This window comes from Mastigoproctus giganteus, chromosome 5 (genome assembly GCF_048544385.1).
Source record: "Mastigoproctus giganteus isolate SK-2022 chromosome 5, ASM4854438v1, whole genome shotgun sequence".
In the NCBI taxonomy this organism is placed as follows: domain Eukaryota; kingdom Metazoa; phylum Arthropoda; class Arachnida; order Uropygi; family Thelyphonidae; genus Mastigoproctus; species Mastigoproctus giganteus.
The window spans coordinates 225962308-225988113 of record NC_143579.1 but is presented as its reverse complement, the minus strand read 5'-3'; the positions used below and the strand labels follow the sequence as shown (position 1 = coordinate 225988113).

The 25806-nt window shown below is 39.1% G+C and overlaps 1 protein-coding gene across 4 annotated transcripts in view; it reads left to right on the top strand.

Annotated features, from left to right (window-relative positions):
• kermit (PDZ domain-containing protein GIPC-like protein kermit) overlaps positions 1-25806 on the top strand; it is a 168550-nt gene that overhangs the window by 113250 nt on the left and 29494 nt on the right. The window contains exon 1 of one of the 4 annotated variants that reach the window (XM_090373763.1): positions 1085-1222. The exons of the other annotated variants lie outside the window; for them this stretch is intronic. The gene's annotated coding sequence lies outside the window, so the exon portion shown is untranslated. Of the gene's footprint in view, positions 1-1084; positions 1223-25806 lie in introns of those variants that run through there. 4 annotated transcript variants of the gene reach the window in all.

The window sequence follows — 25806 nt, the reverse complement described above, 5'->3', positions numbered from 1 at the left end:
TTCCAAATCTCAAAAAGGACTTGAAAGGACAGAAATTCGACATGACAGTGCTGTGATGGATGCAATCAACAACTTTTCTGAGTAAAAATTGAGCTAGTCGATCGTGCCAGAAAGTGTAAGGGGAGGGGCTCGTTCAAAAATAAATGGGTTTTCACAGCATTCCTGCTATGAGAAGCTAGAAACTTTTCAACCTCCCCTCGTATATCCCCACGTGTGTAGACATAAAAATATGTAAATAACACTGTCCAGCTCGCCCAAAAAAAAAAAAGAAAAAAGTTTATTACGTTTAATATTAAAAAAAAAACTACAAGCATTATTTTCAGATACGTTATAAGCGACATCTTGATTTTGTATTCTTTATGATGAAAATTTAGATTTATTTTCAAACTTCTTTTTTTTTAAATAAAAATCTCGACAAAACAAAAGCGACAGCGATACCTCTTATTAAAAAACGAACTTTAATTACAAGCACGACTGTGTGTACGAGGAAAGCAAACCAATGGGAGTATTGCTAAAATCTGTTTTGGTTGATAAAAATGAAACATTAATCACGTGAGCTGTCTTTGTGCTCACCTTGTGCTTCTCACTTTCTGTATAGAATAAGTACTTTGTAAACCGGTCCTTCAGATGTTTTTCGGTCAGGAAAACGATAGACACTGACCTTGTATTAATGTCAAATGATTGAAAATATATTTCTGTTCCGAAGGTTACACTGTGTAGTACGCAGTAAATTTAAATAAAATTGGCAAGAAATCGAAAATTTTTGAAATTGCCTACAGATGTCGTTAACTACTCTGCGAACGCAATTTAACGTTGTTTATTTGTCAAAGGGTGTTTCCTGGATGAAAAATATGACTAGCGTGAGTAATAGATTTAACGTGTACTCCCGCCTCTCTTTGTAAGGATTGCTTTTCTCCGAACAATTCGAAAAATGACGTCATGGATGGTTTACTGTTAGTGAAAAAAAAAAAACACTTCCGCAATAGGATGTTGAGAACTGCTGCTTGTGCACCTTCGTCCGTGACAGATTTCGACTCACAGAATGTGATGCGATTATATTTAGAACGACAGGACACCAGTCGAGCAGTACCTACGGTTTCGCTTATCGGTGTCGCATCAGAGGACAGCTACGTAGTTGGGATTCCCCCTGAAAGTTCTGCGGATCCTGGACAAAAATATTTTGCGGGTCCTTTCTTCGAAGATTTGCGCCTTATTACGATAAGTGTGTCATGTTTTTTTTAAATCACTAACACCGTAAAAATCCGAAATTAAAGTTTAAAATAATAGGTTTATGTCCCAAACTTAGCCATTTAGTTTAATTACAACTGTACAATATTTATTACTTTCCTCCCTTTTTAAGTCTCCTTTCTATCTGTATATATGTCTCTCTCTTCACATCACCATTCACGAGGGTTGTATAACAGTGCGCGCTAAGCGTGCACGGACAGTCTAAAGCTGACAATACTGTAGCTACATTTAATGCATGAATTTTCTTTTCTTTCATATAATTTGTATAGAAAAAAATAATAATGATTGCCGGTTCGTATTTGTCCAAATTCAGTGAAATTTAGTTTGGCTTGGTAAATATTTTTAGCAAGCCCAAATACAAAATTTCACGAAAATGCGTCCACTGGGAATCGAGTTCTTTCATGCGGACAGACGTACGGACATGGTGAAGACAATAGGCGCATTATGCATATGTGCCAAAGCGCCTAAAACAACTCGAAGCTTTAAAAATGTTTCGCATTAAGGATTGATTCACTTTACTGATTTTTAAACAAGGGCATATGGGAAATACATCTATATGAATTTAAGCCTGGCACAAGGAGCGAAGTAGGATATTTCAGGTTTTCTGAATAATTTGAGTGAAGATCTTCATTTATTTACTAAATTCTTAAAGGGAAAACGCTATAAAACAGCAGAAATGTGAACATAAAATCTCTGAGTGGTATGCCAAGAGAGTTACCTATTCTAAAGAGGCATTGGTGGGAAGCCCATACAAGTGTGAGCAGGGCTTCCTTTGAATAAGTTACCCGATGAGACCTGCATTATTGATTATTTACTCTTGACGGGTTTCGTTGATAAATATGGCTGAGAGCACGTTGCACTTTCGGTCTTCTGTTTTAAAACCTAATATGAAATAATTAAAAATGGTGGTGGGGGGGGGGGTGATATTATGAAAGAAATAATTCCATCTGAAAAAAAAAAAAAAAAAAACAGCACTCAAGGATTCATCAGGATTTTGCTATGACAATATATGGACGTTCTTTAGGTGAGATATATGAGGAGTTAGTTTCATTATTTTTTTTTTTTTTTTCCTTGTTACGTTTTTGCTGTAGGGTTAAAAAGCCTGGAATAACTCACGGCAGAATTCGCTACTCCCTCCACTTGAGATTGGCTAACTAAGCTCCATTGAAGAGGATTTTAGAAATTCTTCCAGTTATAGTGACAAGTGGCGTGTACACTGAAAGGACAGAATTCATGGGGTTCCTGGGCAACGCGACGCTGTCACCCCTCTAGCTAGTGGACGAACCCAACGCTTGGCAGGTATATAGGTACCATCACTGCATTAATGTAGACGGTAATTCGATGTCAGTATGGATAAACGTCGTGAGTTAACCGACATTGAAAGAGGGATGATAGTGGGTACCTGACGCGTGAGTCACTATCGCGGAGGTGGTACAGAAATTGCACCATCACTGTTGGACAGTATCAAGAGTGTATCGGGAATACGCCATTTCTGGAATAACATCTCATCGTGGACAGCGCTGTGGGCAACGCGACGCTGTCCACGATTGTGGGAGGCATGGAGCATGTTGTGGGACACTTAAAGTCGTTAGCTAAAAGCTGTAGGCTGCAAAAGAAGAATGTTCAAAACTTTCTTTTGTTGTTGTCAAAAGAAGAAAGGATTTTCGCATTAAAAACGTCTGTCTCGCATTGTTTCAGCCAACCGGAGAGCGACAGTGGCACAAATCACCGCCAACTCCAACGAGGGAGGTGCCAGAAACGTCTCCACCAAGACCATCAGGCAATCATTAGCTGCAATAGGTTATGGGAGCCGCCGACCCACCAGAGTCCCATTGCTAACACCACTACACAGGACTCTACACCTAAACTGAGCTAAAGAACATCGGCACTGGACCTTGGATGATTGGAGACGGTATCCTGGTCCGATGAGTCCCGCAAACCCTACGAAACTATGCACCCGTCATGTGAACCAGGCAGGTGGACGGTCGGTAATGGTCTAAGGCGTGTTCAACTGGCACACGTTGGGACGTCTGGTACGTCTAGACACATCTCTGAACGGTCCAGGTTACGTGTCCATCCTTGCAGACCATCTGCATCCCTTCAGAGTCATTGTGCATCCGCAGGGTAATGGATTCTTCCAGCAGGACATTGCGCCTCCCCACAGAGCCGTGGTAACTAGAACATGGTTCGAAGAGCATTCCGCAGATTTTACCACTATGGAATGACCTCCCCGTTCACGGACATGAACCCTGTAGAGCATCTATGGGATGCTGTGGAAAGGTCGTTCGAGCTTTGGATCCTCCACCCAGGAATGCGACCAAATTATGGACAGCGGTGCAGCAAGCATGGATGGAAATATTCTGGAACGCTTTCGTGAACTAGTGGACTCAATGCCTCTCCGTGTGACTACTCTTATCCGGGCGGAAGGTGGGCCTACCCGTTACTAATAGGTATCCCATGATTTCTGTCCACTCAGTGTATACTTGTCTATTATCCTCGCGGATAATAAACAAGTATCGAAATATGTTTTAAGCATTACCCAAGAAGAAAAAGTCAGGTCGTTAAAATTTTAGTACTTGTTTCGTTGGAGATGTTTTAAATTCAGTTACTATTCCGTATCCTGGCCGTCTTCCCCCAGTCGTGAACATCACTTTAAAAGTGATTTCATAACCGAATGCGTCTGAGGTGTAGCGAGATGTGCACCATCACCTAACTTGTTTAAAAATAAGACCAGTTAAAAAAAAAAAAAAAAAGAATTGTTACAGCGGTGCCACATTACAAAAAAGATTAAAGCCATAATTACATGTCCATCCGTATATTGTGTTAAGTATATTCAGAGACGTCGGAAATGTTAGAAATTAGGGGTGCTCAAATTTCAAGCATGCGGTAGTGCGAGGTTAATTTAAAAAGAGTCGTATTACACCGGTCCGCATTTTGAGAAAAACTCTGTTTTTCTGCTGTTGCGTAATCTCAGCTACATTTTTAATGGAAATTTCCCAAGTTACTTGAAATTTGCTGTGTATGTAAAAATTTTTTACAAATAAAAAAAAAAAAAAAATTGGTAGCGGGGCTTCTAGCTTATTTTGTAATTTTGCAGATTTTATAAACAGGTTATTTTTATGTAAAAACACTGAAAAAAAAATCCGTAAATATCAAAGGTTATGTCCTCCTGTCAAGCATAGATAGCTGCAAACAGGATTTCTTATACACTAGACTGGTTAAACTTGTATAATTTTTTTTTAACTTCCTCAGGCAGATTGGTTAGTCTTCCTCTTTTTAGTATCCAGTAGCAAGAGTAAGCAATCATATTGATATTCCATCCCCTTGGTATCATTTTACCATTTCTTCTATATATTGTGATGGAACTTCTTTCCTCTGCTCTTCACTTAAGTTACCAAAATTTTCGAAGAAATAGTTCAGATGAGAGTGCAGGAAGTGTACTTTAATACTCATGGTGCAGTCTGGTTTTCAGAACTTTTCCAGCATGTAAATCATGATGTGAATCATTGATCATGATGTCTTTCAGTTCGGTTCACGGATTCTTCAAATTCAGAGTCTAGCAGCAGCTTGAGGATTTGAGGTTCAACAAAAATTCCTGCTGTGATTTTTTTTTTTCGTATGCAAGCGGTGGAAATTTAGAGCAAACATACCTGAAACAATTTCCTTCTTTATTCAGAGTTCGGATGAAATGTTTCATTAAGTCTATCTTTGTGTGTGTGTGCACAGGAGGTAACAGTGCGTGTTTCGATCTACTAGTGGATCGTCTTTAATATTCTTTGAACCTGGTGCCAGATACTGTCTTGATGTCTAAACTTCCCTTTCCCAGTGTTCACTCGACTGTCCCACTCGCATGGAAAACAAGGCATGTTTCTGTAACAAATAACTTTAAAATCTCCACACGCTAGCCAACCATTGATCCTTGTACTGAATTTTTTCCAAAAGAAGTTTAATATTTTCGTAACAGTTTTGTGTATTTAATCGGTTACAGGAATGGATGCATACTTGTTTGCATTATGAAAGAGAATTTTGACGCTACACTTCGATGACTCAGTAAATAGCCTCCACTCTGTTGGTTGATGAAAGGTTAAAAAAAAATAAAACCATCATAACTGCAGGAGTGTTTGCAATATCATTGAGCCTTGTTTGGAGAATGGGGGAACCAGTTCTTTTTTTCACAATGTCTATACCATGAAGTGACTGCTCCTGGAACCAACAAAATCTGGGATTTCAGTCTTAGTCCTAAAAGTTCTGCAGACCCTTTAGGTAGATTTAAATGTCTCACAAAATCAAATTCGCTTTGTGTAAACAGCTGTGGTCCAAAATTGTGAATTTTTCCGTCTGAATAGTTTATATTATCCTCTAGATTATTCAGATTTGGGATCTAATAGCATATATTCAAAAGCAACTGGTAGAGGTCATGCTAGTAGTTCAGATCTACGGTGTTACTGGCCTCATAGTTAAAAGTTTTTGCGATACACCATGCTTCGCTTGTTCTTTGCGTGATAACCTGCTATATTTACGGTACAAAAGCAGCCGTCATCACTATGATCCCAAGGTTCCCTCTACACCATGAGAGTGGCAAATCTCATTGCTTTCTTTTTACATTTCCACGATTGCAAGCCATCCATCGTGTACGGCACACTTTATGGGGGAGTAGGGGACCCAACTTTTATCTTGATCATCTAATTTAAATTACAAAATATGTGGCATACACGTTTTCCACAAATGACGTTATATCCTGCCTCTGTTTTTCCACAACATAGTTACTGCAAAGGAATCAAAATATATTTGGATTGTTTTCCCCACACCCATCAGCCATTTTCAATCCACTGCAGAATGAAGGTCTCCCCAGCAACTTTCCAATTCCTTCTGTTTTGTGTAATGGCCATCCATTTACTACCTACACACTCATGAATTTCATCTGTCCATCTCCGTTGTTGTCTTCCAGGTTTTCTTGGGTACCATTCTGTTATTTTCGTACTCCATCTGTCATCATGTCTTCGAGCTATGTGTCCTGCCCAAGACCATTTTAGTTCTTTAGTTTTGATAACAATGTCCTTTACTTGAGTTTGCTGTCTAATCCATGTTTCCCTTCTTATCTAACAGTCTGATTCCCAATATAATTCGTTCCATTCTTCGTTGTGTAGTTCTCAGCTTCTCTTCCATTCTTTTGGTGAGTGCCCAAGTTTCACTTCCATAAGTCATGGTGGGAGTATACATTGGTTCATTATTTTACGTTTCAGGCAAACTGGGATATTGCACCTCAGTATGTGACTATATTTCCTGAATGCTATCCATCCAAAATTTATTCTTCTCTTGCATTCCAGCCATTTTTATCATTATTACAGCTAATAACTTGTCCCAGATAAGTATATGACTCCACCTTTTCAATTACTTCTCCTTTAATCATTATATTCCACACCCAAGAGTTGCCAATATTAAAGACGCAGAATATGAAAATCACGTTAGAAGCAGATACTACTTAGCGTGACTACAGAGAAAACAACTGAATGCTGAATTCTGAAGCTACTTGACTAGCAGGTCTCGACGTGTCTAAACATGTCGAACACGTCTATACCTCGCAGAATGTCTAAGGAAGTAGTGCGAATATTGCGTATACGTGGAATGTGTATCGAGGAAAACGTGGTACACTAACCGAGTCCGAGGGCTGTGCGGAAGGAGCGTGCATTGGATGTGTTGTACCCACTCCACGACAAAGAAGTGGGGAATAAATGGTAGAGCATAACTATAACAAAAGAAAGGGGACGTCAAAACTATCTATGCATCTAGGCGCCCTCTGTAGGCCCGTTTAATGGCACGGGCCTGCAGAGTCCCCTCCAAGCGAATAACAACTGAGGACAATACTATCATCCCTACTGTTACGGATGGCCATCTACCAAGTTAGCGAAAATGGCCTCTGTAATAGCGGCTATTTAATTATAATCTGACCTTGCAAAAATTTATCTCCGTTTCTTCAAACTGATTGCAGAAACATTATAGAAGGTAATATAGTACACGGATTGATAAACCTAATTAAATAACGCCCACATTATGGAAGATACAGAGCATTCGCGGAATATGCCTTTTAATATCAGTGCTATCTCATTTATAAAAGGAGAGGGAAGTTCTTGGAAAATCGCGGGACGCTCTCACCAGCGTTCTAGATATCTGATCTGCCAGTATGTCTGGCCTTTTATGAATGACAAGACAAAATCACTTATGCAATCGCACCCAGTCCTCTTTCCCCCTTCCCCAAACCCGTGTATTCCTCTTTAAGCGGTTCGCCATTGTTTTCGAACTGCGTCCATTCTCAGATAAGCAAGCGTACATCCCTTATGTTCACCCGTTAGAACAAAACCCCGGAACCTGTGCCTAGATGCAGCACTGGTGTTGCAAGAGGTGCGTGATCTAAGTTCTTTTGTTCCCATGGTGACGGACAGTTCGCTGAGCTCCTGTGGTATCGGGCGAGGTCATAGAAACAACCAGCGGAAGGGAAAGAGAAAAAATGTTCTGTCATTAGTGCTCTCTCGGCCATTTAAACAGGCTATTCGTCTCTCAGTCCCTAGAGCTGTTGCTGATAGGAGGCGAGGATTATGGGTAAACGGCCTCAACCCTCTCTAGTTGAGTTTTGTTCCTATAATGGTCAACGAATTATGGACCTTATCTTCGTGTATGGAATTTTGATAAGATTAATGCAAAGCACAGAACTCAGTTAAATGTACTCTGTACAGTTATCTTCACAGCTTGGAATTGTCAGGATGTGTCCAGTGAGATGGGGAGGATCCGTGGTTGGACAAATTGTCACTCGTTTGAAGAGGTCAGGGTTCAGATGTGTCAGTGAGTTGAGAAACTTATTGAAACTTAAGTTAATCTAATTTTTAGGGAATAAAACTTCGGACACTGCATGGCATTTTTCATGAAATCTCTTCAAATATTTCGCCAAGCGTGAACTGATTGGTGTTCACCATTCTGATGAGGATCAGTATTGTAAAAGAGATAGTTATTATGGCAGTGACACTTTTAAATAAATTACATATTTATTTAAAATTGTTACTGCCATGATAACTAGCTTCGTGAAAGAGAATTAAGATTTCAAATTTATGATGATACGCTCATCGTCAGTTTGGGCCCTGGTTCAACGTTTCTTTATTGTTCTCCAAAAGTTACTTTATGTGAGCTCAGAACCACGGTGAAGCTGTATCACAGGATGATTCGCCACTGAAGCGGCAGGCCAGATGTTGAAAAAAGGACCGACTTGTACGGCTATTCTCAGATTCTTTTCCACCTAAGCCATACCTGACAGTACAATTTTTAGGAGATAAAATAAAATACGTCCATTGCAAAAAAAACTCATTGTAAGTGCACCTACATATAATTTTTGAAGAGCCTCTTCCTTATCCGAGGCATGGGGCCTGGGCGCAATGGTAGCTACGTCCTTAGTTCTATTGATAAGAAAGTGTTTGTTTGTTTATTTATTTATTATTATTATTTTTTTTTTGTTGTTCTGTTCAGAGATATCGAGAGCGTACATCTCGATACCTCTGAATACAGCAACAACAAAAAAAATTTCATCAGAAAACCTGATGAAGACCCCGTTTACAAATTCAACTCTTCTGCACAATCCTAGCATTTACAATCAGTTGAAAACAGTAGTACACTGTGTATAAATTAAATAATAATAATAAAAAAAACACTATAAAAAAATTAACCAAACATTTATGCAACCCCATGGTCCCGCGGAACACATTTTGAAATGTCACTGCATAGGTATTAAAACATTGATATACTTCGGAAACAATTATCTTAAGTGTCTTTCTACATTTTTTGTCCTTCTTTCTTAAAAAAACAAACATAGAAGAGATGGTAAAATCATCTCTCTCGTTAAAAATCTTTTGGAACCCCAACAAGCTTATAGGGAACCCTAGAGTTATGTGGAACCTTGTTTGAAAACCTACGTTCTAATTCATCACTGGATCAACTTTAGAAAGTGAAGCACAATCGAACCTCCCAAATTCAGCAACTCCAGTATCCGATCCTTGCCGGTTGGACATATTAGTCATAAAAATAATAACAATAACAGTTTGTTGTACACAGTACTGTCCAATAAATTCCTTAATCGAGAGAAAGGTGAACACAACATGGTACACAAGAATGCATGGTAAAGTATTTTTTTGTACAATAAAAATAAAATCAATTTCCCATTTCAAAATATACCATCCACAGGTTAACGAACCTACGGGCCGCTTCTCCATATTTTCTCCAGTTCGAGATTTCTGGGTTCGAATCCCGTCGAAGACTGAAAAAATTCTTAAAGGCCTTTTCGGTTGGGAATGAAGCAGGGATTCCCCATGAATTATTTTGGGTTTTCATCCCATACAGCACTAACATCGGCCCTTGATTAACTTCTGCAGACATAATACGACACGATACAGGGTGGGCAAAAGGCAGGACACTGCGCAAGTGCTTGTGGGAAGTATGGAGCATGTTGTGGGACACTAAAGTCATTAGCTAAAAGCTGTAGGCTGCCAAAGAAGAATGTTCAAAACTTTCTTTTGTTGTTGTCAAAAGAAGAAAGGTTTTCGCATTAAAAACTTTCTACAAAGAAGGTGCCACTGCTGGTTTTGAGACAGTGGCAGGAGAAGTTCGCAACTAATCCACCTACTCGAAAACACCGTCTGCGAGACAAATTTGAAGAACACGACACTGTTAGACGCTCCAATAAGTGACAGACCACGATCGGTAAGAACAGGAGAACACATGAACTCTGTGGTGCAAGCAATGTCCTGGAAAATCAACACGGAGAACGTCTCTTAAATTGGGCATCGAACGCCTTTCCTTGATTCGCATTTTGAAGGGATGCAAATTTAAATATTACATCTCACGTTTAATTCACTGCTTGCTCGAATACGATTATGACCGATAATTACAGTTTTGCGAGTTAGTTTGAATTAATTGAAAGATGAATCCCAAATAGTCCATAAAATTGTATGGAGTGATGAAGCAACATTCAAAATATCGGATACAGAAAATCGCCACCTCACAATTGAAGAACAGTTGAATCAACTTGGAGTGTTCTGTTGGTGAGCTTGGTAGTATTTTTTTTTTTTTTTTTTTTTAATTTTTTCTTTTTCGGTGTAGTTGGTCCATATCTTGGAGGCCATTGTTACTGGAATGTCCTTTCTAGAAATTTCAAATTGACAATGATCACGATCTTCGTGGTAAGGTAATTTCAAGTATCCGGGGCAGGTTACAACTCTGTATCAATGTAGGAAGTGGCCACTTTGAATATTTGAAATAAAATATTATAGATCTTCCACAATTCTCCAAGCCAATTGCTTTCTGGAATGCAGATGATGAAAGTTGCCGTGTTGGTGTTATTTACAAACACGACAATCTAAAAGTTGTTTAATGTTCCGTGAATAAGTTATATATCTTGTATATATCGTGAATAGTTATATATGTTTTATGTACAAATCGTTAGGCCTATTATACAAGTCACGTGAGCATTACTTATGCATTTATTGTACAATTTGCACTAATTCGTTAAAAGAGAAACTTATACTGAAGTGGAACAAAACTGGCACCAACTTTCATTCAAGCAAAGATTAGCAAGTTAGAGATAATTATTATTTATTATTATTATTATTATTATTTGCTAATAATAATTCAAAATTTATAACAATAATAAAATGAGCAAAACGGTACGACTTTTGCTCGAACTGAGAAAATTTCTTTTCTGCGCATCCGCCATATTGCCCATCCATTCCTCCAGTGCATGACAACGAACAATATCCAATGTTTCAGCTACAATGTATAGCTTATGTGATATGTATGAAAAATAATTGGCAGATTTGTATTGGTCCCATTTCAATGAAATTCAGTGTAAGTCGACAAATGGTTTTACTATTTAAAACTTCGTGAAAATCCATCGACTGGGAGTCGAGTTATTATTACGTATGGACAGACAAAGATATAACAATTGGCAGATTTCTGTTAGTCCGTTGTTAATGGAATTTAAGATGGCTTCGCAAATCTTTCGAAATAGCGTAAATATAAAATTTCATGAAAATCAGTCTACTGGAAGTCGGGTTGTTACACGTGGGCAGGAGCGGCCGTGCGTGGCACACGCTTCTTGATTTGACCTGGGTTCGAGCCCGTGACCACCAAATACGGAGGATGCGGAAAGGTCGGGGAATGACCACCGCATATCCCCGGAGCAATATGGCCTTAGTTGCTAATGCTTCTAAAAACCAAATAACCACAACAACAACATTACACGTGGACGGACAGGCTGATGGACACGGTGAAAACAATAGGTTTATTATGCGTATATGCTAATGGCCTAAAAATCAAACAACGATTTAATAAATAAAATTAAAAATACAGAAGTATTTGGTAGTTTGATGCTTTTTAACTTCTGCTTTAACCAGTGATTTTTTTGGATATGTTAACATCTTGTTGTTTCGGGAACATTTTATGTATCCCGAAAAGGAAAAAAAAAAAAGGAAGAAAATTTCAGGACAGAGGGGCGAAACAGGGTAAACCGGGACTTTTGGTCACCCTGGATTAGAGCGACTTCTGGCGATGTATGCGTTTTGTTGTTACCAACTAAAATAATTGACATTTATTTGTGCGAGCGTGTCACGTGACAGTGGCGTAATTGTAGATAGATTCCAGTTCCGTTTCCAGCAACGTTTGAGCAACATCCAGAAAACGGAAAAATGCATGACTGCGCATAGACGCAGACGACTCACGAACGCTAACTCTATCTTGCACGCGACAGTCTCGAAAGCAAAGAAACTAAGAATAGGGGGTGGAGGGGGGAGAATACATATCAGTATTGTTACGGCAAAGCTCTGCCCTTACACGGTCCGTAATGCCGATAAAAGGTTTTTACGGGGAGGAAATATTTATCACAATCTAACCTTGACTGCGTTCCATGGTACTTCTCTTGTGTGACGAAACAGCTGTCCAGTGTTCCATGCCATTTGTGATGGAATTTATCATACAATTTCGTCACGATCATCATCCCGCAAATTGACCACTATGAACCTGAAATTTGCATTCGGAGGAGGATTCCGAAATTAACTTTCGAAAAATGCAAATTTTGCATTCAGAAATTCTCTAAACGTTATAAAATCCTTCATCAGGGTTTGCGGAGGGAGGGAACGCTCTGTTTATCCCATCCGGATTTCTTTTGTTATTTTTGCTACTGGAGTTTTCCCACGTGGAGTTTCGGTGGGAAAGCAGGTGTAGATATAGACATTGAGGACTACGGAAACAGATGGCCGTCAAGTGCGTTTGTATGTGGCACCTGAGATAAAGGATGTATGGTTTGGGATATTTCTATTGTGTTGTTTTGTGAGCAATAACGGAAGTCTGATAAGAAAACAGAACTTTCTTCATAAGTGAAAGGAGAGTCTGGAAGAAATTTCAAAAAGCAAACTTCGGATTACTAGTACGTGCATATTCGCCCTTCAGGAGGTAGTACCGTCGTTATGAACCTGAATGATGTAAAAGAAGTCTCAATATCCAGGAAATTTATTTTATTATTTTACTTTTTTCTTTTTCTTCCCCACTAACGTACCTCAATACTGAATGCAAGATTTTTTTTTTCATTCAGCTTTATTGCATTTTGTATAAATTATGCATAGTCTGATTATTGTAAGTAGGAGAAGACGCAATGTACGACACCAGTTCCTCCTGTATGAATCATCTTGGAGGTTTGACAAGCTTGTTCTATGTCTATATACATTAGGCGCGTTTGCATATATACTTGTGTGTGCGCGCTCGCGTGCCATATATACATGGAGAGAAAAGACTTAAAAGTATATGGGAGAAGAGTAATAAATATTATATAGTTGATTACAGTGAACGGCTAAGTTTAGAGAACGTAAAACTATAGTTTTATTGAGTAATAATCTTGGTAATTAATTGATAGGAGATAACTATATTTACACTTCACTTCTATTAAATACAGATAAAGAAAAAAAAAAAGTTAAGAAAAAAATCGAACGAGCCTGAAATGTAACGTACTGTACATTAACTAACTTTTGTACTTTATGAAATGTAGAATAAGCAAAGACAATTGCTGCTATGTCATCACCTGTTAAATGAGTATAAGTGATTGACCTTTATTTGGGCCACTCTAGAGGATAACCGAGAAGACAAGTCATGTGATGTAATAAATGAAGTTTCTTTTTCGTGATGTGCTAAGTAGGTCTCTTACAGGAAAATTTCTGTTTCATCATTGTCAGTTCTGCCACTAGTGGAGCTTATACTGAAATAATTCTCCTTGAATAATCTGCTAAGGGCATCTTTTGTCTCTTAATTGGGGATGGGCTTGACTTGTATACAATCGATGCTGATAATCGCAAAAGCATTAGCATTAGTAGAGGCATATGATGCAAGAAAGCAAGCTTTCTTGCATCATCAGCAAAAAAAAAAAAAAAAAAAAAACACTCCCATTTCACCCCTCCGTTCGTTCGAAATACTTGTCCAGCTGAAATGGTTGGCTTCTGTTTTTGAGTAAATATTTTTATACAAATTGTGTGTGTCTTAAGAATTGAAAACAACAGAACCGGGTGTTCTGTTGCATCCGGTTAAGACTTTAACCAGATTCACTAAACTGTATAGAATTAGAATAAAGTTCAAAAATTGTACGAATCTCGAAATTTTGTAGTCAGGGAAAGATCGTGTATTCTGCTGAGTAATCTAAAAGCTAATTTAGCCAAGAAATGCCTTTTAGATTTGTAGAAGGATGGTTTACATGGTGCACAGGGTTTTCACTAGGTTTTTCTTTGTGAGAGGCGGTGGGCAGGTGATATTTTAGAATCGGCACCAAAGAAGTTAAGACTGTAGGGCGTCAGTGTGCCTGTAATTAATGTGTATCCTACAAACTGTTTCCTCCGTTTCTGATCGGCTAATTACAACCTCCGCTGAAGAGATGTTTTAGAATTCCCTTTTGAAACGGGATACGAATCTAGACTCTCAAACGAGTGACAAGTGACGAACCCACTGTACAGTTACGGAGGACATATCTAGAATGACCTTACAACTATACCTTGAAGCCACGTGTAGAGGTTACATATAGAATTCTGAGATATTTAACCTCACTTAAGGTAAGGAAATAATCGCCTCAAGGAATTATATTCTGCTAATAATATTTGTACCTTAGACAATTGTCACCTGACTTTATGGATATAAAAAATTATCGCCATGCGACCTTCGCGCAGTTAAAAACTTGGATATTTTCCAAGTTTCGGTGACCTATTTACAAACACTTTCTCGGTTCTGTTTTTCATGAACGTCAGTTATCAAAAGATTTTTTTTTTCTATCTATTTAATTATTCCAATTTATCAATAAGAATTGATACTGTTTGAATAATATTATATGTAGTGTAAAAACACCACATCGCATACGCTGAATGGACATTTTATTAGGTACATGTACCCAATAGCAGAGCCAAGACTTCCGCAGCCGAGTGGTCAGGAGCGGGAGTGCAGTAGACACGCTCTTTGACTGCTAAATAGGGTCGATCTGCTAACCAGCACTAGTCCAGCTTGGCAGATTATGGTCCATTTCCTTCAAAATTAATTGTTGACGAGGCTTCCATCCTGCAGTGGATTAATAATGGCTGCTGCTTATCTTACCTAATAGCAAATAGAGCATCTTCCCCCCTTTGGCCAACGGAATAGTCTGGATTCGCCTTGATCACAACTTCGTATGTGGAATTTACTATAATCATAGAATATAGAGAATTACACATCAAATATTGCACTGTTTACACCTCATATTAACAAACATTGGATAATCGTAACATGCATACTGGAGGCAGCATTCAAACGTGCCCACCTCTGTCTCATGCAAATACGTTACCCACAGGACCAATCTGGGCAGTAAGGGTTAACATTTTTGGCTTTTTTTGTTTTAGTTGGCCTCTACCTAAGGCTAAAAGTGGAATTTTGATGGTGCTCGGGTTTGGACTTCCTGGTTACGGGATTGCTGGTATCCACTAATCTTGCACCCCACCAGTGGATGCTGGATTTATTATTATTGTTTTATTTTTTGAATTATCCGAAACTCGCTTGGGAACATAATCTAATAATAATAAAAAAAAAACCCTGAATTTTCAAAAATCCTGAATGCGTTACTTCGCCAAGGACGCCGGATTTACGAAGTTTTACGGAAAATAAAATAAAAAAAAAAGATATAAAATCATGTTTCTCCAGTCCTTTTGTTCAATGCTTGTTAGTGTTAGGCCGATTACTTAAAGTGCCCATTTTCTTCTCCATGTCCGTCCGCATGCTCAGGAAAGTCACACCTAAAACAATTACAGCGCCCAAATATGTGGCTCAAGCAATCCCATTGGATGTCCTTGAGGAATGCGACCCCGAACTCGGGATTGACCTGATGACAAGATGGATAGCCACTGTTTCTCTCTGTGCTGCAACAAATAAACTAACCATCACAGAGCATTCAAAGGCCTGGTGGAATCCAAAAGTCTCTGAAAGCTTCCACGTTAAACAGAACATGCACAAAAAGTGGAAAAACTCCGGCTCACCCTCGGACAGAACTGCCTTCTCTCGAGCTAGGGCGCTTTTTATTCGGTACAAGAGGGAGGCGATAAAAATTCACCTAGAGGCTACCCTAAATAAGGGGAAGCCCTTCCATAGAATCCAATCAGAGGACGCCATTGACTCACTCAATATGGGCAGTTGGCTCGACCATATAACTAGGTTCGCTTTTCAGCCAGAATCCACCACACCAACGGAATTCCCAATCATTCCGATTTCGAGAGACCCCTTAAATTCAGTTCAATTCACCAAATATCGGCTGATCGACGCAATTAATAGCTTAGCACCTACAGCTGCATCCGATGCCGACGAAATTCCTTAGTTTATGCTGAAATAAAATAAAAATAAATTTTCTGTTTATACTCCGGGATGACCACACGGTCAGAGGAGTTCACAAGGTAGAGATAATACAAGAAACAGCACCATATCCAGCAGTCACGGGCTTGAACCCGGGTCACTTAAGGCACGTGTACTTATGCATCCTCCCGCCTGACCACTCGGCTACGAATGCCTCAGTACATTTATTGTTGATACTATCCTGTAGGTATTTAACAAGATCTTTAATCAAAAATTTTTCCCTCCTATATGACATGTCTACCTAGTAAGACCGCTGCCGAAAATACGCTCTGCTTCTCAGCCCAGTCACTTCCGTCAAATTTCCTCTGCATCAAGCCCATTAAAGCTCTTTGAGAAAACTCTTCTGAGAACATTAACCATCCAAATTATGCCACAACAGCTACCACAGATCCACTATGCTACCCGGTCAAGATCCACTGCTACAAATCTAGTCACCACCACTACCAAGATCCTCGAGGCATTTGAGCACCGTTCGGAAATCACCGTTACGTATATCGACGTCCAGGTAGCATTTGATTCCATATCCGTTTACGCGTTGGCAAGGCTACTACGTGAGTATTACCTCATTGATGGAGACTTGCTCTGGTTTATTCAGACAATGCTTGAGAACAGGACCATTATTGTTCGCGATGGCAATCTGCGCTACATCATGACTATTACAGCTGGAGTCCCACAAGGCGGGGTCCTGTCCGGAATCTTGTTCTCAGCTGTTCTCGTGCCGTTCGTGACGGGCCGAACTGATATCATCACCTTTGCCGATGACATAAAACAGTTTACTCCCATCAGCCCTGGAGACACTGCTGAATACATCAATGCCTTAATCCTTTAGAAAATTCGGAACCTTGAGGCCTTCCTCTTCGGTTTTGGACTTCACATCAATCCTGAGAAGTCAAAACAGTTTACTTTCTATCTCAAACGGACCCCAACAATAGTGCAGCCCATTTTAAGAGGATCTGCGATTTCTGCCATCCAACAACATACGGATCTGGGCGTTATTTTGGATCAAAAGCTCTCCTTTGTACCGCACATAGACCACTTGTAAGGTTTCTCCGTAGCCAGGAGAAGCAGTGCGTAGCACACGCTTCTTGATTAGACCGGGGTTCGAGCCCGTGATCACCAAATACGGAGGATGCGGAAAGGTCAGGGAATGACCACCGCATATCCCCGGAGCAATATGGCCTTAGTTGCTAATGCTTCTAAAAACCAAATAACAACAACGACCACTTGCAAATAAAGTTCTGTCGACTCTTGGAGGAGGTGGATGATTAAACAACAATTTATGCACGTCCATGACCAGGCGGTTGGGCGCAGATATATATTAAAACGTGTTTATCAGGTCATACTCTATGGCGCCGAAGACTTCAACTGCTACGACCCATCTCAGACGGATTTTCGCGGTGGAATTCTGTCTACTGAAGTGGGCCATATGGAAATTTCGGCTTTCCCCTGCACCAAGGACCACCCAGATGGCGGCAGCTCTCAACATCAGACGTCTTCCTGCCATCATTCATGAGAGAAGACTTGTCTTTGCAATCAAAATGATGGTTGGCATTATTTCAGTACCAGATTTCTGGGCTAACTGCGGTTGGTGGATCCCGGTCCCAAGCCTTAGTGCTAAACCAATCCTTCATGCCATTCCAAACCGGTTAAAGTTATCTGATCGGTTCCTACTGCAAATGCTGCATGACATACACTCCTTGGACAGCGATCTCTACAAATTCGCAGTCGATAAGAAATTAAGGGAAAAAGTACACGGTCGACTTCCTTCCCAGAACCACGTCAGAAGACACTAGAACCTGCTCCCGAGGACCTATCCATCACTCCAGTGTTCAAACTTTTCTGGAGTCATAATGCTGTTTGTTTATTTATTTATTTTTTTTCGTCTTTATTATGTTGTGTAATTTCTTTTAAGTAAACCCCTGGCTTGTAGCTGTGAAGGGAGTTGTATACAGCACTGTGCCTTCTGTATATAATAAAGAGTTCTTCTTTTAACTCTACTCCACTAATGAGTTTTATAAAATTTTATATTTGGCTCTTTTAGAGAGATTTTTCGGGTCATCCCAAATTTCATTAAAATCTTACCATTAGGAATCTGGCAATTATTATTTCTTCATCTGTCCTGTATGTAATAACTGGATTTCCAGTGAATGGGTTTCCACAAAATTTTACATTTGTCTCTTTTAGAAAAATTTGTGGATCTGTTCCGTGTTTAACCAGTAGAAATCCAGCATTTATTATTTCGCTCTCTCTCTTTTCGTATCTAATAGGCTATCCATATACCGTATAATGTAGCAAAGCACTTCATATTGTTTGTTGCCTTGCGCTGATTTGAGGAATAAATTGGCAAAATGGCGAATGCGCACAAACGAAATGTTCTTTGTTCAAGCATACGCCGTTGCTTTTTTTTTTTTTTTTGTCATAATCACGAAATTACTATTTGCTAACGCGCCTGAAATGTTGTAATGTACTTAATTTATTGATTTGTACATTAATTTATTGATTTGTCAGCTTTTACCCACGACTGTGGGCAGCAAACGTTTGGCCTCAACAAATATTAAAATTTTACTTTTCCCCAACCCATGAGGCGCATTACTCCGAGATTGCGGTGTCCCAAGCGACGCAATTACTCTTAGCGCACGCTTCCCGACTGCCTTATTATAGTTTATCTAAAAATAAGTGTACCAGGAACCCGGATTACCAAAATCCGGTATTGATCTCGGTGCATGTTGGACGATAGTGTTAATTTATGGCGTAATGCACTCTGTAGATCCGAGTTTCCCAAAGTGGGGTCCGCGGACCCCCTGGGGGTCCGTAGACCAGTTCCATGTGTTCGCGAAACGGTGGTAGACCATATATGTAATATACTGTATAGGGATTCGCACACTTTTTTTTATTTTTGAAAAGGATCCGTAGATCTCAGTAGTTTGGGAACCACTGCTGGGTGCATAGTATACAATTATTTTCTGCAAGAAACAAACAAAAGAAGTTCTAATATAATTGGAGGCTGGAAACAGCTTTTGTATGGTCTCTAGGATGGGTTCCTAGAGCCCAAAGCTCCCGGAACTTTACCTTAATGTATAGTGATGTAGTTAATAGCTACCGTATTTGTCGGCTTATAAGATGCTGCGGCGTGGAAGACGCGCCCTAATTTTGGAACGGTAAATTTAAGGAAAAAAAATTTATTGTTAATACAATGAAAATCCGTTAATACCCAAAATCCGATAAAGAAAGGTATAGGATTATTACTCTTATTGTCCAACTATACAAGTTCCATTATCCAACTACACAAATTTTCTTCCAAATTTGGCCATTTAGGTGGAATTTTACGAAGCTTGTGCTTTGTTTTATCAGCTTCTTGCAATAAAACTTCCTGCTTCCAGAGAATCATCTTCTCCTACTGAGAAGATGATTCTCTGACGAATCATCTTCTCAGTAGGCGATGGTCTTAAATTTCGTTCTGGTGCTCTGTTTCCCTGTTCTTTGGCATATTGTACTACTTTTAGCTTAAATCCAACAGTATAATTTTGCCCTCTTGATGCGCCTGCCATTGATTAGGGCTTAAATGTATAAATGACTGGAATTCACTTATTACTCCAACAACGGCCTGGTAATTACTGAAAAGTGTATAACGTATAGTAATTAGCTATTCGTTAACTCTCGGTTTTGCGCATGTGCTGTATTGCCACTTTCGGCTTCTAAGACGAAGGGCAATTTTTAAAGGTATTTATAAGTAAAAAAAAAAGCATCTTATACGCCGACAAATACGGTAAATGTAATTTACCGTGATATGAAATATCGTCATATCACGTGGTATAAGAGTGGTCATTATAGAAATCTAGATTTCAAAAAAGTTCGTTTAAGCATTGGTGTGTTTACCAGTTCTGATTGAAGGAAATCGGTAGTGGGGAGGAGAGGAGGAAAGGAACTAGTCCCCCAGTGAAATTTACCATTTGTTTACAACAGTATTGAACAGTAGTTTAAATTATACTTCTGTAATTCACTTCGTAAAGTTATTTAATTTTATTATCGGTCCTGATTAAAGTAAAATTTTGTTTTTTCTGAAAAAAAAAAAAAAAAAAAAAAAGGTTACTCCTGATTTCCCCTGCAATTTTGACGCGCTTGAGTATTTACACCTGCCGTTTTTATTTCACAAGCTAATCGAAATAGTTTTCCTTTACCTTCTTCACGAGAAACGTGTTTATGAACTGTGAAACGTGATCCATTCAGCTGTTCTATTGTACACAACACAATTAGACACGTGACTTGGCATTTTCCAGTGTTTTCTGACAACATTTGAGTTGCGACACGGAATACGTCTGGATATAACTAAGTTGTGCCGCTGTAATGCACTGAGTAGTCGTAACAATGTCCCTCCCCCTTACAAAAAATTGGCTGAAGGAACGCCGAATTCAGTTTTTACTCATAGTATTTGTGTACAATATGCTGTATTATTTTTTACAATTTTGTAAATTTCCTCCTCCTGTTTTTGAGAAGAATATTAAGAAATATTCTTGGTAATTTCAGTTGCATGAAAAGTAATACATTCATTGTTAGTTGAGTTCACTGAAAAAGAGAAAAAGTGAGCTTATTTTTAGGGTATCTAAAATATGCGCCCCAGACCCTCAAACTAACTGAATCGGACACTGTCCCTCAGTTCTTAGCAATTTATGTTAGAGGCTGCCTTACATGTAGTAAATGCGGATTTTTATTGCATTGGTGGCAATTGATGGCCTGATCATAGGAATGTGCACAAGTGGTTCGTCTTTATTAGTTGGTTTAAAATACCAAGAAATATGGTGGACATTTTAAGAATATCATTCGCATAGCATCGCAGGTTTTTAGTTCTTGTTTCCAACATTGGATCACTCTTTCGCACTCTCATGAATTTCGAACTTTCACTCATGAGAGTGCGAAAGAGTGATCCAATGTTGGAAACAAGAACTAAAAACCTGCGATGCTATGCGAATGATATTCTTAAAATGTCCACCATTACATGTCTTGAAGAGCTGATATGGTAATTTGGCGGTATGCGGGTGGGCATTACCTATATTCGCCAAAATATGGATAATGCCCATCCTTGGCATGACCACTGGGGTTATATAACATTTTAAATATAATAATAGGCTGGTATACTACCCTCCACAAAAACAATAGTTGTTTTCATATCCATGCTTCCCCCAAACCATTATACTAGGTGTTTGTGATCTATGTGTTCTATATACATATCTTCCCCTCCTCCGACATTCACAATTTCTTCCCACAGTTTCTACAGATTACATGTTGCTGATCTCTGCCCTGAAGAACTCGTTCCATCTCATCTCACAAGCGCCCAACTGGATTTAGACCTAGATTCTGGGGAGGCCACTGTAGTAGGCTGAATCTTCTCACGTTACTGGAACCAATTCTGGTCTGACATTGCACATTACCCTGTTGGAAGAATCCATTCCAGGTGGATACAGTGCAGCCATAAGGAGATGTGCCAAGTTGGAAACCATTTTTAAATAACCTGTGACATCCAAATGTTGCTTCATGTTATCAAGGTGGCCCAATATGCACTATGAAAACACTCCTCACACCAATCCCAAGCTCCACCACCATGCACTGTTGACACCTGACAGGATGGGCCCACACCCGTGCTGTTTTTGACATAATCTGTCCCCCTCCTCATCAGCGGAAACTGTTTCACGCTGGTGGGAGAACCGTATTCGTTAGACCAGGAACGTTTTTCCCAATCATCCACTGTGCAGCATTGTGTTGTGGAGCCGACACTGTAACTGCACTTTTTTTGTTTTGTGCTTCTAGGAGTGAAACCCCGTTGTGTTGTCGGCCGCGATACTCCATCTGTGGCAAGGAGCGACGAGTTGTACATTCTGAAATGCTTCTTTGGTTATCACTTTTGTACTAAAATGTCATTTGACTGGCCCTCGCTTTTCTTTTACCCTACACAAATCGTGTCTTGCCGCTCTCGTCGACGACCTGTTTCAAACGGTATTGCCTTTGGCTGAATGTTTATTAATTGTATCCATCTCGATACACCCGAGGCACAATCGTATGTGAAAATCTTGCCAGACTTGTCGATATGAGCAGTTCGGAAATTGCAGCAGGGTTGCTGTTTCCGAGATACTCATCGATGCGTCTGTCGTGAATTTTCAGCCACATATTAAGTCTTTCGTCCTGCCAATTTTCACACTGAATTCTATCTTTTCAAACATCCTTATGTAACTGTCCCCCTGATTTATGACATGGTACTAACACGCGATAACTGAAGGAGCCCACCATTTCACGAAAAGGGCAGATGTACCTAATGAAGTGGCCATTCAATGTAATTTCTTATGATCTTTGAAAATTTTAAAATTAAATATTTCCCACACACAAAATCTTACCCGTCAGATCACTGGACTGACTAGCTCACTTCACTGTCAATTACACTATGAACTTTTGAGGACACATGGAGAAAGATTGCCATGGGTTAGGAGCTCCTTGGCTGAAAAGAAGCGCTGCAGAAATGAGCAACGAAAATATTTTCGTTAGATAATTCATGGATAGAGTAGATGATGCCAGTTATTATACTTCTTTTTTTTAACATTTCAAATGTGCAAGTGTAAAAAATTTGAATTAAAAAAAATAGTTTTTTATGTAATTTGAAAAGAATTTACACTGCTCAACAAAATTAACGGAACGCGTAGAAAATGTGTAATTCGTGCAGCTTACGATGAAGCGGGACAAATTTTGTATGATGAATAACAGTGAAATGGGGCGAAGCGAGAAACTTCGGACAGTATGCACATTTTATGGGGGTGGTATAAGAATTACCGAAAAGGTCACATTACAGAAGTCGATAAAAACTATTGAAATGTAGTCACATGACATCACCAATGACGCATGATTCCCTCCAGCGGCTAAACAGGCCTGACAGCGGTGAACCATGCTCAATGTAAGGGCGTCTGTAAGCTTCTGTGGCAATAAATCCTTCTGCCACCAGTGCAGACCAAGTGACTGATGAGTTTAAGATATTCCTCCACATTTGACCCCTCTGCAGTGGGATTGTCGTGCACGAAAAGAAAATCTGGGCCAACTGCACCCCTTAAAAGTCACACATAGGGTTCGAGGATCTGTTCTCGGAAACTATCAAAAACGTGGAGGGATGCATCCGTTAATCATTATTCTGGCTCACAGGAGAACACTCCTCCATCATAATTGTCTCCTTCTCTGATGTTGGAGGGATGATAACGCATTCCTCGTTGTCTCCAGATGAAATAACGTCTAGAATCTGTTTGTAGGCTAAAACGGGATTCATAAGACAACAGAACTGTACCCTATTTGTCAGGGTTCCAAGTCACATGTTCATGGCATCAGTTTCGTCGAGCTCTGCGGTGGTTTTAGGTTAATGGGCTACAGACCGCTGGCTTCCTTGAGTAAAGTCCACTTGAATGGAGCCTTCTTAACATAGTCCGATTGAAAATGCTTTTCACTTGTGGTCACAGCAACTTCAAGAGACTGGTGATGACAGGACATCATAGGGTTTCATCTTACTGTTAGAGCTAGATAACTCGTTGTGGTAACGTTCGCGACGAATTGGAAATTGGTCGCGGACATTGCCAGTCCCTGACAATTCGTTCGTTACCAGTCCGCGACGGATTTGAAATAAAAGAAACTGGTCCTTCACCACAGATAGTTTGAGCAGCACCGATCTAAACGACGATGACTTGCCATCCTGAGTACTGGAGATGTGGCAATCCCACTGAGCAAGCCAAAAAACGGGAATGAAGCGATGCGGTCGCTGCCCGAGTTTTTATAAGTATGAATAGCTTACGTAAGCATTAAGCATGAATAGCTTACTCTTCAAGGTGGTAGATCAATTTCTATTGGATATACTCAGAATTGCATTCCAGGATGCCTATTATAATGAAATATTCGCCTTCGACGACACTCTTCACAGTAAAATATTCATGAAAAACATTTTGTTAAAGGACTTCACTACAATAATAGAAAGCTTGTTTATTTGAACAGGGTGATCGATAAGATCACTTGAGTGTAAATACAACACTATTTTAAATATATATAATTAATGCTAGCACAACAGAAAGGCAACATTTTATTTTAAAATGTACATTTCCTCAATATGGAATCCATTTTGGTCATTCGTAAATTAAATGTTCTCAAATTTTCTAACAAGTGACTGCTGAAGCTCCAGCAAAGACCAGTACTTATTACTAAATGCCTATTGTGATTATTATTTCAAGAATCTCCACAAGTAATCACAGTGTTAAATCCGTAGAGCATGGTGACCATTCAAAGGAACCCCGCTGTCCTTTCCATCGCTTGTTTTTTATCTAAGAATTCGCGGACGAAAATCCAATTTACAGTACTGCTCCATCCTGCATAAAAAAAGCAACGTGAAGATTGATTTTAGACTGCATTAATGGAATGATTTTTGTCTTTCAGCTACCTAAGACAGGTAGCTTTTTTGTCTCGTTTCCCTCCAAGAAAAAAAAGGTCCGAGGACGCTTGTTGTTCAAATTGTTGCCGAGATTGTCAAGTCAGGAACATTTCAATCCTTATAAATAATAAATTGGGAGTTGTTGAGAGAGAAATAAACATTTATGGCAATTAAGTTCCATTTAGTTTAAATGAGGTGTTATCAGTCCACAAAATACTGTCAATATCTTGATTTGTAATACTCATAGCCAAAAACAGTTCGGCAGCTTCCAGTGTTCTATCTCGGTCGTCCTCATTTCGACTTTGTAGCAGCTTAAATTTCTTTGATCTATTTAAGCTGTTTTATGTATTTTAAGTTGCAATTGAAAAAATTTTCTATTTTTTTTTTTTTTTTTTTGACTTCTTTCATTATCGTCTCTTACAAGTTCCAAATTAGCAGATGTCCGTGAGATACAAGTCTACCAAGATTTGGTAGATTTTGCAGTTTTCCACTTCAAACTTCTTCACAATTTTTACTTTATGATTTTCATTGTGGGTGGTTTATGTCCAAAAAAACTTCTTGAACCAGCGTGAATTTTCTGCATTTTCATACAATTTTTATCCTCGCTTTCGTTGTTGAGGTTCATAATACTTTATGTTCAAATTATAGTGAAACAAAAAAAAAAAGTGTTATTCTTTTAAATAATTTGCAATAGTTTCAAAATGGTTTCCTTTCTTATGAACCCACTGTATATCAGTTACGGGGGGGGGGGGGAGGATTTAAAACGCAGAACAGTACAGTTGCCACATTGTATTGGTGACTATTCTAAATCTTTTCTGAAATAGCCAAACAAACTGTGTTGAAACGTAACTTAAATAACTGAAAGACTAAAGAAGCTTTTGACCTGATTCCATTGCAATAGATTTTATTGCAGTAAAAATTTGTTATTTTATAACAGTTTCAGCGAAATATTCGCCACGGGTATTCTAATAACATATAATAATGAAAACGAAGCGTGAATTTAGGCCTTATACCAGGCCTGGTCATTCGGTTATTTATTCGTTTTGTAAGAAAAAAAAAAAAAAAAAAAGCAATGCAATGCAATTTAGAGACTACATCCCTACTTCTGTGGGCCTGGTGCAGTGTACTGGTAACTAGCACATTTGAAACTGCATGCCAATTACAGGCACTCACATTCACAAAAA